At 38.4% G+C, this 15,320-nt stretch overlaps 1 pseudogene; it reads right to left on the bottom strand.

Moving 5' to 3' along the window:
* Positions 1 to 10,301: 10,301 nt before the first annotated feature.
* LOC122910139 lies at positions 10,302 to 11,253 on the bottom strand (annotated as a pseudogene).
* Positions 11,254 to 15,320: the final 4,067 nt, after the last annotated feature.

Here is a 15,320-nt window from a genome sequence, read left to right as displayed (position 1 = left end):
ATGTAGTGAAATGAAAGGCCATTGTACCCCAATGTTCAGAACAGTAATGGCCACAATCACCAAATCACGGAAAGAGCTTAGATGCACTTCTGAGACCAATGGATTTAAAAAACGTAGTCCATATATACAATGGAATGTTACACAGACATCAGAAAGGATTAATACCCAGCTTTTGTATAAACATGGTCGTGAGTAGAAGAGATTATGCTAAGTGAAATAAGTCAAGCAGAGAAAGTCAATTATCATATCGTTTCACTTACTTGCAGAACATAAGGAATAACTTGAAGGACATTATGAGAAGGAAATAAAAAGTGAATTAGGGTAAGTCTTAGGGGGAGAGGAACCATGAGACATGGAGGACTCTGAGAAACAAACGAGGGTTTTGTAGGGGAGGCAGTGAGGGATGGGTGAGTCTGGTGTTGGGTATCAGGGAGGGCAGGTTTTGCACGGAACACTGGTGTGGAGAATAAAAAATGAATCTTGGAACACTGAAAAAATTAAATTATAATTAAAGGAAAGAAAATTGAAGAAATGATTTAAAAACATACATTGCAAAATAAAAACAAATTGGGAATTATGAAGTGTTTATATTTATATAAAATATAAAATATAAAAACTATTTGAAATGCGAGCAGCGTTTAAAAAAATAGAAAGAAAAAAAAAGAATAAGAAAAGACACTGAAAAGAAAGTAAAATTATAGGCTGAAGTATAAGCAAGTCATAAGGAACACTTGGAGCTTATTTTAATATTTTTCCCCTGGTGCTAGAGTTTTTTTTTTTTTTCCAATTTATTTATTTTCAGAAAAACAGTATTCATTATTTTTTCACCACACCCAGTGCTCCATGCAAACCGTGCCCTCCATAATATCCACCACCTGTTACCCCTACCTCCCGCCCCCCCGCCACTTCAAACCCCTCAGACTGTTTTTCAGAGTCCATAGTCTCTCATGCTTTACCTCCCCTTCCAATTTACCCAAATTCCCTACTCCTCTCTAATGCCCCTTGTCCTCCATGCTATTTTTTATGCTCCACAAATAAGTAAAACCATATGATAATTGACTCTCTCTGCTTGACTTATTTCACTCAGCACAATCTCTTCCAGTCCTGTCCATGTTGCTACAAAAGTTGGGTATTCATCCTTTCTGATGGAGGCATAATACTCCATAGTGTATATGGACCACATCTTCCTTATCCATTCATCCGTTGAAGGGCATCTTGGTTCTTTCCATAGTTTGGCGACTGTGGCCATTGCTGCTATAAACATTGGGGTACAGATGGCCCTTCTTTTCACGACATCTGTGTCTTTGGGGTAAATACCCAGGAGTGCAATTGCGGGGTCATAGGGAAGCTCTATTTTTAATTTCTTTGAAGAATCTCCACACTGTTCTCCAAAGAGGCTGCACCAACTTGCATTCCCACCAACAGTGGAAGAGGGTTCCCCTTTCTCCACATCCTCTCCAACACATGTTGTTTCCTGTTCTGTTAATTTTGGCCATTCTAACTGGTGTAATGTGATATCTCAATGTGGTTTTAATTTGAATCTCCCTGAGGGCTAATGATGATGAGTATTTTTTCATGTGCCTGATAGCCATTCGTATGTCTTGATTGGAGAAGTGTCTGTTCATATCTTCTGCCCATTTTTTGATGTGTTTGTCTGTTTCGTGTGGGTTGAGTTTGAGGAGTTCATTATAGATCCTGGATATCAACCTTTTGTCTGTACTGTCATTTGCCAATATCTTCTCCCATTTGGTGGGTTGCCTCTTTGTTTTTTTGACTGTTTCCTTTGCTGTGCAGAAGCTTTTGATTTTGATGAAGTCCCAGAAGTTTATTTTCGCTTTTGTTTCCTTTGCCTTTGGAGACGTATCTTGAAAGAAGTTGCTGTGGCTGATATCAAAGAGATTACTGCCTATGTTCTCCTCTAAGATTCTGATGGATTCCTGTCTCACGTTGAGGTCTTTCATCCATTTTGAGTTGATCTTTGTGTACGGTGTCAGAGAATGGTCGAGTTTCATTCTTCTACATATAGCTGTCCAGTTTTCCCAGCACCATTTATTGAAGAGACTGTCTTTTTTCCACTGTATATTTTTTACTGTTTTGTCAAAGATTAATTGACCATAGAGTTGAGGTCCATATCTGGGCTCTCTACTCTGTTCCACTGGTCTGTGTGTCTGTTTTTATGCCAGTACCATGCTGTCTTGGTGATCACAGCTTTGTAATAAAGCTTGAAATCAGGTAACGTGATGCCCCCGGCTTTATTTTTGTTTTTCAACATTTCCTTAGCGATTCGGGGTCTCTTCTGATTCCATACAAATTTTAGGATTATTTGCTCCAGCTCTTTGAAGAATGCCGGTGGAATTTTGATTGGAATGGCATTAAAAGTATAGATTGCTCTAGGCAGTATAGACATTTTAACAATGTTTATTCTTCCGATCCAAGAGCATGGAATGGTCTTCCATCTATTTGTGTCTTCTTCAATTTCTTACATGAGTGTTCTGTAGTTCCTCAAGTACAGATCCTTTACCTCTTTAGTTAGGTTTATTCCCAGGTATCTTACGGTTCTTGGTCCTATAGTAAATGGAATCGATTCTCTAATTTCCCTTTCTGTATTTTCATTGTTAGTGTATAAGAAAGCCACTATTTTCTGCACATTGACTTTGTATCCTGCCACGTTGCTGAATTGCTGTATGAGGTCTAGTAGTTTGGGGGTGGAGACTTTTGGGTTTTCCATATAAAGAATCATGTCATCTGCGAAGAGAGAGAGTTTGACTTCTTCATTACCAATTTGGATACCTTTTATTTCTCTCTGTTGTCTGATTGCTGTTGCTAGGACTTCTAATACTATGTTGAACAAGAGTGGTGAAAGTGGGCATCCTTGTCTTGTTCCTGATCTCAATGGGAAGGCTGCAAGCTTTTTCCCATTGAGGATGATATTTGCTGTGGGTCTTTTGTAGATAGATTTGATGAGGTTCAGGAATGTTCCCTCTATCCCTATACTTTGAAGTGTTTTAGTCAGGAATGGATGCTGGATTTTGTCAAATGCTTTTTCTGCATCAAGTGAGAGGACCATGTGGTTCTTCTCTCTTCTCATATTAATGTGTTGTATCACATTGATTGATTTGCGAATGTTGAACCATCCTTGTAGCCCAGGGATGAATCCCACCTGATCATGGTGGATAATCTTTTTAATGTGCTGTTGGAACCTGTTGGATAGGATCTTGTTGAGAATATTAGCATCCATATTCATCAGTGATATTGGTCTGAAATTCTCCTTTTTGGTAGGGTCCTTGCCTGGTTTGGGGATCAGGGTAATGCTGGCTTCATAGAAAGAGTCTGGAAGTTTTCCTTCTGCTTCAATTTTGTGAAACAGCTTCAGGAGAATAGGTGTTATTTCTTCTTTGAAGGTTTGGTAGAATTCCCCAGGGAATCCGTCAGGTCCTGGGCTCTTGTTTTTTGGGAGGTTTTTGATCACTGATTCAATCTCGTTATTAGATATCAGCCTATTCTGTTTGTCGATTTCTTCCTGGCTCAATGTTGGTATTTTATATTTTTTCAGGAATGCATAAATTTCATCTAAGTTGCTAAGCTTATTGGCATATAACTGTTCGTAATAACTTCTGATGATTGTACTACTTCCTTGGCGTTAGTTGTGATCTCTCCCTTTTCATTCATAATTTTATGAATTTGGGATTTCTCTCTTTTCTTTCGGATTAGTGTAGCCAGTGGCTTATCGATCTTATTGATTCTTTCAAAAAACCAGCTTCTAGTTTCATTGATACGTTCTACTGTATCTCTGGTTTCTCTCTCATTGATCTCAGCTCTAATCTTGATGATTTCCCTTCTCATGTGTGGAGTTCGTTTGATTTGTTGTTGATCCTCCAGTTCTTTAAGGTGTCGAGACAGCTGGTGTGTTCTGGATTTTTAATTTTTTTGAGCGAGGCTTGGATGGCTATATATTTTCCCCTTAGGACCACCCTTGCTGTATCCCATAGGTTTTGGACTGAAGTGTCTTCATTCTCATTGGTTTCCATGAATTGTTTCAGTTCTTCTTTGATCTCCTGGTTGATCCAAGCATTCTTAAGCAAGGTGGTCTTTAGCTTCCAGGTGTTTGAGTTCCTTCGGAACTTTTCCTTGTGATTGAGCTCCAGTTTCAAAGCATTGTGATCTGAGAATATGCAGGGAATCATCTCAGTCTTTTGGTATCGGTTGAGTCCTGATTTGTGACCCAGTATGTGGTCTATTCTGGAGAAGGTTCCGTGTGCACTTGAGAGGAATGAGTATTCTGCTGTTTTATGGTGGAATGTTCTGTATTTATCTATGAGGTCCATCTGGTCCAATGTGTCATTCAATGCTCTTGTTTCTTTATTGATTTTCTGCTTCGATAATCTGTCTATTACTGAGAGAGGCGTGTTAAGATCTCCTATGATTAGAGTATTCATATCAATATGAATCTTTATCTTGATTAACAGTTTTCTTAAGTAATTGGCTGCTCCCATATTGGGAGCATAGATATTTACAATTGTTAGATCATCTTGGTGGATAGTCACTTTAAGGATTATGTAGTGTACTTCTGTATCTCTGACTACAGTCTTTAGTTTGAAGTCTCATTTATCTGATATGAGAATCGCTACCCCAGCCTTCTTTTGAGTCCAATTGGCATGAAAGATGCTTCTCCATCCCTTCACGTTTAGTCTGCGTGTATCTTTAGGTTCAAAATGGGTCTCTTGTAGACAGCATATGGATGGGTCCTGTCGTTTTATCCAATCTGCAACCCTGTGCGATTTTATGGGTGCATTTAGGCCATTCACATTGAGAGTGATTATTGATAGATACGTTTTTATTGACATCGAGTTACATTTGAAGTCTTTCTTTCTGTAGACTGTCTCTATATTTCTGTTCAATGCTATTCTTGGGATTTTTCCTCTTTTATAGAACCCCCCTTAATATTTCCTGCAGTGTCAGCTTGGTGGTTGCATAGTCTTTTAAGCCTTGCCTGTCTTGGAAACTCTTTATCTCTCCATCCATTTTGAATGTCAGTCTTGCAGGATAAAGTATTGTTGGCTGCATGTTCTTCTCATTTAGTGCCCTGAATATATCTTGCCAGCCTCTTCTGGCTTGCCAGGTCTCTGTGGACAGGTCTGACGTTTTCTAATGGGCTTACCTCTGTAAGTAAGGAGCCTCTTTGCCCTGGCGGCTTTCAAGAGATTATAACTACAATTATAATTCCTCAATTTCACTATCAGGTGTCGTGATGTTTTTTTGGAGTGTATAATCTTGGGTGGAGACCGTTCAGCCTCTAGTACATGAACGCTGGTTTCATTCGCGAGATTCGGGAAATTTTCATGAAGGACTTCTTCCACGATATCTTCTAGACTTCTTTCTTTCTCCTCCCCTTCAGGGATTCCAATAATTCTGACGTTGGAACGCTTCATGGCATCATTTATTTCCCTGATTCTGCTTTTGTGGGATCTAAGCTGTTTGTTCCAGGCTTCCTCCTGATCCTTTCTCTCTATCTGTTTGTCTTCCAGATCACTAATTCTATCTTCTGTCTCAGTTACCCTAGCTTTGAGAGTTTAGATTAGATTGGAACTCATTGAGAGCATTGTGGACCTCCTCCCTGGTAGCTTTAAGCTCCGCCCTAACATTGTGAACATCCTGTCTGGTCGCTTTCAGTTCGGCCCTCATCAATTCTGTTTGGTCATCCATGGCTTTCTCCAACCTAGCTATTGCCTGGATAATTGTTAGCCTGAATTCTCTTTCCGACATACTGTCTATGTTGATAGCTGTTAGCTCTGTTGCAGAAGGTCCATCCTCTGTATTTTTCTTCTGTTGGGCATTCCTCCTCCTAGTCATTTTGGTGGGAGAAGACTGAACCGATGTAGCTGGATGTATCAACTCTGGTTCAGTCAAGGTGCACCCTGGAACTCTTCTGAGCAATCAGGATTCCCCACCCAAACGAGAGACAAAAGAAAAGAAAAAGGAAAAGAAAAAAAAAAGAAAAAGAAAAGAGAGAGAGACAGGAAAGAAAGGGAAGATGAAAGAGAAGGTTCAGCCCAGATGGGCCCCAGGTACGATTTATGAAGTAGACAAACAAAAAGAGATAAAAAGACTGATACAATTATATGGCAAGAGAAAGAAAAAAAATATTTATATATATGCAAATACAGAAAGAACCTCGTCATAAAGAAACACAAGTGTAAAAGTTATATGTTATCAGGTCAATCTCAAAAAACACAGAAACACTGGTGGAAGAGGATGGGAGAATTCTTATAAATTCTCAGTGTGTGCGAGGAAGGTTGTTTTCATTTTTCCTGGATGTATATTGATATCTTTGTTAAAGGACTCAACTTTCCTAGGATAAAGGGGATTAAAAATTGGTTTACGTATATGGGTAGTATTGATTGGGGGAAAGGGGATTACTTTGAAGTTAACTCTATATGAATATTAGAGGATAAAAATAAAAAGGAATATACTAGACTAAACTAAACTAAAATTTTCAAAAAAAGGAATACAAAAAATAAAAATGCAAAAGAAAAGCTTAGCTGTATATATCAAAAAGTTTAGGTTAGAAACGAATTATGGAATTTGAGGTACTGTACAGCTCGCTTTGATGGTAAATAGGTTTAAAAATTACCTATGTGTAAAAAATATATATATATATATTTTACATATATTTTTCATATATATATATATATATATATATATATATATATATATGAACCGGAATCGTGGAAACGAGTGAATAATACAAGTTTTCCTATGAAGTAGTGGTGGTTCTCTTATAGTCCTTTTTTTTTTTCTTGCTTGGTTTGTTTTCTGGGGGAGGGGCCTGCCACGTGGGTTGTCAGTCAATGATGTTTCCTGAGTTGAGTCCCCCGCCCCCCTCAAGGGGGAGGGCTCTGGGGAAACTGGGTTTTTTCAGGCTTTTGTTCTCTGGCGGGTTTTTTGCTTGTTCACTTTTTTCTCTCTCACCTTGACCACCTTTGATGGTTTTTGTAGTATTAGAAGAAATCAAACCGCACCCTGATCTCCGTCTCAGAGAGAAGCCTCAGTCTGGGTGCAGAAGCTGAATAAATTCCCCCTTGGCCGCTGGCAGTGCAGGTTCCAAGTTGCAGACCCTGGGGGCGCAGGATCTTTTGCTCATCCCCAAAGCCAAGGCAGTGGCGGCTGTCTGGGAGCTCCTGACCCCCAGAGAGGTTCCAAGCAGCGATCGCACACTGAGATTTTGCCGCCGGCCCGGGCTGGGAGTTCCTGGATTGCGCGCACCTCTTTTCAGAGGCGGCTGTGGGTCGGGCGAGGGTCTGGGGCACTGAGAATGGGGCGCTGGTCCGTAAGCCGCAGGCTGGGATTTTGCGTGCCTCTGTCCAGGGAAGAGTTTCGCGGGCGCGCAACTTAGGCTTTGAAACAATGGCGCGGTTCAAGGAGCGTCCGCTGGGCCTCAGTAACCCAGGGGAGCTCCAGCGACATGGGCGCGTATCTCAAGCTTTGTGGTAGGGCTAGCGCGCGTTCTGCAGATCGGTGCAGCTCCCATCCCCTCACAGGAGCCGGAACCCACGCGCTCTGGGGCGCGCTGGCGGCTTAGGGACCAGGAGCTGGTTTCTCTGCTGCACTCTCTCTGCCTCCGCGCCGGGTAGGCCGTCTGGGACCAGGGACTTAAGCCCCGGTCCCTAGCCGCCCCGATTCCCACAATTTCCCCCCACGATCCTTTGCTCTTTTGGAGTGCTTTCAACCAGTCTCCAAGTTAATGCTGGTCCCCAGACGCAGGGCACTCTCGCTCGTATTGGGGTATTACTCTCCCACTGGTCACCTCTGGTGGCTCCCTCCCCCTTTTGTTTATCTTCCGATATCAGTCCGCAGTTCCCATGCCGCTTTACCTGCTCACTGGCGTCTTCCGCCCCTGTAGAAATCCAGACGTGTATAATTCTGATCTCAGGCTGATTTCATGGGTAGGTAATCAGCTCACTTTGGGGTACCAGCTGAAAAGACGCCTCTTCCTACTACCCCGCCATCTTGTCCCCCATCTGGTGCTGGAGTTTTATAGTTTTTTGGGAAATAAGCTTATCATTCAGTTGTTCTTCCAGTCAGGTGTCCTTGATTGGTGGAGTTGTCCAATTCCCTCAACAGGGGAATGGGCTTAATATGAGCTGGTTGGCTGCTCAGCTATTTTTCCCCCAGAGTATTTCTGCTTCTCTTTAAAGGGTCAGAGGAAACATGGCAGTGAAGAAACCTCTGGCCCAGAGCATCAACATCACAGTCCCTTCTCTCCTTTGCAACAAATCTTCTAGGTCATTCTGTGTCCACTGGGGGTGTCATGGTGAGCTGAGAGCATCTCTGAGATTTGTGGGTTCGCAATTGACAGTGGCCATGGACTCACATGTGCATCCGTTATCTGCATCTCCTAGGTTACAATGAGGCGGGAACCCCAGCATCTCCTCATGGGCTACACTGCTCAAGAGTTGTCCCTGTAATGGGTACAAATATCCCCTAGGATTTAGACAGCTCACGACTCCTAGCCCTTTTCAGAGTGGTCAGGCAGAGGGCAGTCTCCCTACCGGCTCAGCCCATAGTTTATGGTGTTTGGAACTGAAAATCACCTCTAGGGTCACTGACCATAACCAGTTTTCCTGCTCCACTATTTGGGCAATCTATCAGATTGGGCTCCCTCGTTATCCTGAATCTCCAGGAATCCTGGAATCTCCCTCATTTTCCTGAATCTCCTGGAGATCACAAAGATCCCCCTACAGCTCTGGCTACTTGTCCCCTATACCATTTTAAAAAAGGGGTGCCTCTAACTCAAATAGATTTCTAAGGGTCTCTCTTTTTTTTTTATTTTTTGCTCCTCTCTTATATCAATTTCTCTTTTTAATTTGTTTTTAATTATTAAATTTATTTTCAGTGTACAACAACTCATTGTTAATGCACCACACGCAGTGCTCCATGCAATAAGTGCCTTCCGTAATACCCAACACCAGGCTCACCGAACCTCCAACCAGCCGCCCCTTCAAAACCCTCAGATTGTTTTCCAGAATCCATAGTCTCTCATGGTTCATCTTCCTTCCGTTTCCCCCAAAATCCTTTCTCATCTCCATCTCCCCATGTCCTCCGTGTTATTTGATATGCTCCACAAATAAGTGAAACCATATGATAATTGATTCTCTCTGCTTGACTTACTTCACTCAGCATAATCTCTTCCGGTCCCATCTCATGTTGATACAAATCTTGGGTATTCATCATTTCTGAAGGAGGCATAATAATCCATAGTGTCTATGGACCACATCTTCCCTATCCATTTGTCCTTTGAAGGACATCTTGGTTCTTTCCACAATTTGGTGACTGTTACAATGGCTGCTATGAACAATGGGGTATATGTGGCCCTTGTTTTCACTACATCTGTATCTTTGGGGTAAATACCCAGTAGTGCAATTTCAGGGTAATAGGGAAGCTCTATTTTTAGTTAGCAAAAATGTTTAAAGTATAAGTATGTAAATGTATCCCCAAGCTACTTGAAAATATTTTCAGCAAAATTTTGGTCTGATGACAAGTATAATGTATCTATATTTCCCTTGCCAAATGAACAACTTGTGTAAATATTTCTGATCCTCTCATACATGACTCCATAACCCCACCAAATTCACTTCTTTTTTTGTTTTTTTGCTGCACTGCATCCATATATCATGATATTCAGATGAACCTATACTTTTCATATTTACTTTTGAATGATTGTGACAATTTCTTCTATACTACTCTTTAGTACTAGGTTATTAAATATTTAAATTATGAATAAATACAAAACAGAAGCTTACTATAAAAAGCCTCTAAGGATACATTTTTGTCTTTTTAGACTTAATTTTTTAGTGAGTGTTCTTTTTTTAAGATTTTATTTATTTATTTGATAGACAAAGATCACAAGTAAGCAGAGAAGCAGGCAGAGATAGAGGAGGAAGCAGGCTCCCTGCTGAGTGGAGAGCCCAACAGGGTGCTGATCCCAGGACCCTGGTATCATTACCTGAGCCAAAGGCAGAGGCTTTAACCCACTCAGCCACCCAGGTGTCCTTTAGTGAGTGTTCTTAAGTTGTCAAAGCATGAATAGGGATTTCTTATTTGTAATATTAGATCCTTTTCCCAGTGACATACTCAGATAATTTAACAGTTCAGAAGGGAAATTATATTGATAAATGATATATTTTAATGGCATTATTTATTATTGTCAGTTATGTTGATAGAATTCCAATCAATTTCTCAATTTATTGCTGAAAACATGACTTTTAGAGTAGAATGAGCCTCAGCAATTTCCTATACATTTCCTAAATAAACATTCTCCTCATGTCATTAATGGCATATTTCCTTTGTTCATTTCTAAGACTGTAGATAATAGGGTTGAAGAGTGAAGGGTTATGGAATAGAAGACAGAAAGGACCATGTCCTGGATAGTGGACTATCAGATGGCCTCAGGTATACATAAAATTCTGACACCACAAGGAAGTAAGGGACAGAAGTAGAAAAAGTTTTTTTTTTTTTTCTGTCTGCTCCACTTGGAAATGTGAGAATGGTAGAAAATATGTGAATGTAAGACCTGATGATGAAAATGAAACAGTGACCACCAATCCCCAGATCAGAGGCAATGATCACTATCTCATTACTAAAGATATCAGAGCAGGAGAACTTTTATCAGTGAGGTGATATCACAAAACATAACAAAACAAACAAACAAAAAAACCTGATGGATGGCATTAGGCAGACAGAAGGGCAGCAGGAATGTGTTGCCAGTGTGCACATCCTCATATATGAGACCACTGAGTATGGAAGCCAGAGTCATTTGGATGCAGATTTGAGGGTTCATGATCATAGGGTAGTGAAGTGGTTTGCAGATTGACACATGGCAGTCATGGACCATGATAATCAGAAACAGAAGCTCCACATACACAAAGAAAACCACTATGAAGTCCTGAGCTACACACCCAGCCTTTGAAATGGTACTGCTGTCAAGCAGGGAATTGATGCATGAATTGGGAACTGTTACAGAAATGTCGCAGGCATCCAAGATGGACAGATTCCTGAAGACTCCTGTCAAGGTTGGTGACAGTAACAGTGATAATGTCCCCATCAGAGTGACTACATACATCAGAGACAAGGTTATGGAATGCAAAATCTATAATTCCCACACATCAGAAAACCCCATGAGGAGAAATCCCATCATGATGGTGGAATTTAACATTTGTGGGTAATGCACTTTTTACCTGGAAAGTAGGAAGTGAAATCCAGAGCTCATGAAGAATCAAATTATGAAAATATCGTTCTTAAGTAGTTTAGTCTTGACCCCTACCTAATTCTAATCTATATTGAAACCCCTAATTTAAAAAAAAATTAAAATTTTTTATAAACAGATAATGTATTATTAGCCCCACTAGTGCTGGTCTGTGAATCGCCAAGTTTACACACTTCACAGCACTCACCATTGCACATACCCTCCCCAATGTCCATAACCCCAGAAGCCCCTAATATTTTTGAGAGAAAATTAAGTGGTTCTCCTTTAGTCTATGGGGTATTATTATTTTTCCTTTATAGTATTTTATTTCAACAATAGTAATGAAGTGAAAATTACAATTTACAATAAACATATACAAGTTCAATCCATATTTCTATACATTCCATTGGAGGATGTACTTTTCTCATGATCAGTTATGTATAAATATAGACATAGATTACATAAATAAAGTTGCATTTGAATGAAATTTTGGAGATAATGTTTTTGAACACTGGATAATTAGAATAAAATATTTTTGTTGTTTTTAGTCTTACATTTTTATTTGGGGGTATGGACAATATGGGATAAAATGATTTTTTTCTGGGGGCGCCTGGGTGGCTCAGTGTGTTAAGGCGCTGCCTTCGGCTCAGGTCATGATCTCAGAGTCCTGGGATCGAGTCCCGCATCGGGCTCTCTGCTCGGCAGGGAGCCTGCTTCTCTCTCTCTCTCTCTCTGCCTGCCTCTCCATCTACTTGTGATTTCTCTCTATCAAATAAATAAATAAAATCTTTTTAAAAAATGATTTTTTTCTGGAACTAATGTTCTATGCAAAATAGTGAAAAATTATCTTCTGTTCCTATGACAAAATATTGATATCATTTGTAACCTTACTTACTCTAATATCTCAAACAGAGTATAAACCCATAAGCTGATACATTTACCTACACTGACTTTATTCCTAATTTTTGGTTACATTTTTATACTTCAAATTTTTTTTCTGGTTCATTTATCTCTACTCTTAAAGAAAGAATGAAAGGGCCAAGTATTATTATTTCCTGAGTGCCTCTTGAAATTTACCCCTAATGCTCTTTCTTTATCATCTTCAATTTTCCAACTTTTCAAAACTTCTTTGATTCTACTAGCTGAAAACAAAGCAACAAAATTATAGCACAATATCTTCCAATAGTAATTTAGCCTTTTTTTCTGTTAAATTACAGACTGTTTTTCTCACTTTAATCTTCAGCTTGTTCAACAACTTTTTTTAGAATTTCTTTTTGTGATTCTGCATAACTTAACAAGTTGTTGATCATTGCCACCGCATCTTTATTGTTTATGTCATTACCTCCTCTTGGTTTATTCACTAGTGGTTGAATTCACCAACTTTCATCTTAACTTGCCTGTGTTACATGTATTTTCCTGGATCTCCTCTATTATTCTTTTACAACTTTTTTTTTCTCATTTCCAATAATAATAATAACAACAACAACAATAATTAGACCATGAAAAAACTACCTTGCTTATGGTTTATTTGAAAATAAATTCTTCTAAATTCTGTTCAAAATCTTCTAGTCCAGATTCTTTCACATTGATCTGTTACCTATAACACCATTTTGTTAGTATTTTGTCATAAACTTATTAAATATCTTGCCTGTGAAGTTCTTAGACAACCTATCCAATCTCACGACTTGTTTTTTACATCAGTTTTTCAAGACATGTTTCACAAACTGTTTCACACTGAAAAGAAATCAAGCAGATGTCCTTCTTATTTTGTTGTTATTGTTATTGATAAATTCCTCAAGGATTGAACTGTATACAACTTTGTGTTCTTCAAGGGACAGGTGAAGTGGTTTTTGTTTTACAAATATCTGATATTAAATGTAGGTTTTAAATATTTAATAAGCTCCCACACTATTAATGCATTCTTATCATTCTTTATGTATATGGCTTCTGATGAAAAGGAGAAAACCATACCATTATTACCAAGATACTGCCTCTACATGTTTAACAACTAAACCAAAGCAACTTATATTCGCAGTAGTTTTGAGGTTGTTCAAAGAGATAAACAATAATTTGTAATGTTTACCAGTATGTCTTTAATTTCCAGTTATCTATATGAAAATGTTGGTTTTCATCAATGTATGATATGACCATTTCAAAGTTGAAGCTCAGTCTATATTTTTTAATTATTATTCTTTATTATGTTATGCTAGTCACCATACAGTAGTACATAATTTGTTTTTCACATAGTGTTCTGAGATTCATTGTTTACGTAGAACACACAATGCCCTATGCAATTCATGCCCTCCTTAATAGCCATCACCAGGTCTCTATATCTTCATCAAACCAGGATGATTGTACTTTATCTGATAGCATCTGGTCAAAACTAGTTATGACAATATGTTTCAAGACAATACGTCTAAGAAATGTGCCCAAGAAATCACAAATGCACCTTAAATATCCCTTGATACAGTTTTCAGAAATACTAGGATTATTATTTCAGTTCCATTATTTTCAAGGCGTATACTACTATTCAATATTTTCTAAGTCAAATTTATACATTAGTTTTAAATATCACAAAAATAGTATTACATTCCTATTTAGAGACAGAAAAATCTTGCCTAAGTTTAATAGCTCCTGTTTCATCACAAAAAAAAAAAAAAAAAAAAAAACCTGTTTCTCGCATGGTTCTCAAACACAAACACATTAAGCAGGTGGGAATTGTCCAGTTCAGTGCCTCTATAGGTTTCCAAAGAATGTACACTTTTTTGATAATGCAATAATTATAATTTCCCTACTTTAAGTTTACTATATGATTACCTCAGGCATATATAGCCTGTATCCAAAATTCTCTTATGGAAGGGTCACCAGGACCTTGACTCTAGAATCAATAGACAGTAGGATTGGGAAATGTCACCACCACTTACCAGGCTTTTGAAGTTGGAAATACACTTCACCCAAGATGAAATTCCATTATCTGTAAAAAATGGGATAATTATGTGAGCTGTCATAATCAACTTTTTAAATAATATGCGTCTTTATTCCTTGAATTGATGATTCAATAATATGTTTGTTTATTCCTTGAATAATGATTCAACAAACATGTATATGTATGTATGCATATATATAAAAATACATATATATATATATATATGGTCAAGAGTTTGTGAATAATAAGTGTGAATAAATATGTCAAGAGTTTGTGAATAAATAAATAAATAAATAAATAAAGCAAAATAATTCCCTACACCCATAAAATCTGCATTCTTTTAGAAGCTAAGAGCGAACAGTTAAAATTTGATGGAAAATCAAATATTTCAGTCGGTTTAATGAATTTCGGTCAGAATTTATGGGGTAAGATGTAAGGAAGTATGTGACTGAGGGAAGTGATCTGGGATTGGTCAGGTAAATTAAATTGTTTGGAAGTCAGAAAATAGCTAGGGAAACAGAGACACATATTTTTACTTTTCCCCACCAGACTAATGTTTTCCCATTTTTTTGTGCATAGAAAGACCCTGTATATATGTCTTGAAGAGATTTTAAAATAAGATTAACACTTGATTTTCCAGACTAGATAATACTTCACACATTTTCTAAATTGATGTTTTTCTACACATTGGTTTGAGTGAGAGACTTTAAATTCTAATCTCACAAAATAGTTAAAAACACTTTTATACATAATACCCTGATCCTGAGTAAAGAATCTAAGATCAGAGCGCCTGGGTGGTGCAGTGGGTTTAAGCCTCTGCCTTTGGCTCAGGTCATTATCTCAGGGTCCTGGGATCCAGCCCTGCCTTGGGCTCTCTGCTCAGCAGGGATCCTGCTTCTCTCCTCTCCCCCGGCCTGCCACTCTGACTACTCTTGACCTCTGTATGTCAAATAAATAAATAAATAAAACCTTAAAAAAAAAAAAAAGAACTAAGACCATGGCAACAATTTCTTAATGTTTGATTTTTGACTAAATTTTCATTCTTTTACAGATTTTCTCATTGTTAGTAAAATTCTGAATTGGTTTATCTGAAATATTTGTATATAATTGTTTTCAGAAGTTACAAAAGAAATTCCTTTTGTCATAAAATTA

This window comes from Neovison vison, chromosome 6, assembly GCF_020171115.1.
Source record: "Neovison vison isolate M4711 chromosome 6, ASM_NN_V1, whole genome shotgun sequence".
Classification (NCBI taxonomy): Eukaryota; Metazoa; Chordata; class Mammalia; order Carnivora; family Mustelidae; genus Neogale; species Neogale vison.
The sequence above is the reverse complement of the archived record's forward strand: the minus strand, read 5'-3'. Positions and strand labels throughout refer to the sequence as shown.